This window comes from Galeopterus variegatus, unplaced genomic scaffold (genome assembly GCF_000696425.1).
Source record: "Galeopterus variegatus unplaced genomic scaffold, G_variegatus-3.0.2 Scaffold19658, whole genome shotgun sequence".
NCBI classification, from domain to species: domain Eukaryota; kingdom Metazoa; phylum Chordata; class Mammalia; order Dermoptera; family Cynocephalidae; genus Galeopterus; species Galeopterus variegatus.
This window is the reverse complement of record NW_007745769.1, coordinates 13,270-14,359: the sequence shown is the minus strand read 5'-3', so window position 1 is coordinate 14,359 and position 1,090 is coordinate 13,270. Positions and strand designations below refer to the sequence as shown.

At 37.7% G+C, this 1,090-nt stretch overlaps 1 pseudogene; it reads left to right on the top strand.

The window, feature by feature from the left end:
- Positions 1–186: 186 nt before the first annotated feature.
- Positions 187–1,090, top strand: part of LOC103583103 — a 2,214-nt pseudogene continuing 1,310 nt past the window's right edge.

Here is a 1,090-nt window from a genome sequence, read left to right as displayed (position 1 = left end):
ACATAAATAAGAAAAAAGCAGCTTAATCCCATACATCAAGAATAATTAATATTCTGAGCAATGTGCATTTAATTTTTAATAAATTTTATATTATGTGGTCATATTGTTAGTTTTCCATCTACATTTATTATTTCTTTCTTTCAGACAGTTAACTTATTCATTCCTAACATATGTCAACTCAAACACATGGAAAACCAGGGAAATATCTCTGAATTCATTCTTCTGGGACTTTCTGATGATTGGAACATACAAACATTTTGCTTTGTGCTCTTATTCTGTTATGTTGCCCTGCTAGTAGGAAACCTTCTCATCCCTGTCTCCATTCTGTGCAGCCCTCTCTTTTATCAACCGATGTACTATTTCCTCAGCCACTTGTCCTCTATAGACAACTGCTATAACTCTAGTGTTATACCTAAACTGATTGGTGGCCTGCTAGAGGGGGAAAAAAAACATTTACTATGGCAATTGCATGCTACAGTTCTTTACCATGTACTTCTTTAGCAGTACTGAGGTCTTCATTCTTACTGCCATGGCCTTTGATCGCTACGTTGCCATCTGCAAACCTCTCCACTACATGATTGTCATGAACAGGACAAACTGCAGTCTCGTAGTCCAGGCTGCTTGGGCTGGTGGAACTGTCTATTCCTTTCCTCAATTATCTATGACTCTCCAGTTGCCCTTCTGTGGTCCTAATGAGATTGATCACTACTTTTGTGATATATTCCCTTTGTTAAAAGTTGCTTGTACAGACACCTACGTCATTGGTGTCCTTGTGGTTGCCAATTCTGGTGTACTTGTCTCAGTTACCTTTGTTGTCTTATTTGTTTCTTATGTCATTATATTATTCATTTTAAGAAGTCAATCAGCTGAGGGAACACATAAAGCCCTCTCTCCCTGTGGGTCTCACATCATTGTGGTCATCTTATTTTTTGGACCTGCAATATTTGGATACTTTAAACCTCCTACCACTTACCCTGGGGATAAAGTAGTCACACTATTTTATACCATCATTGCTCCTATGTTTAATCCCTTGATCTACACACTGAGAAATACAGAGATGAAAAATGCCATGAGAAAAACTTGGTATCAA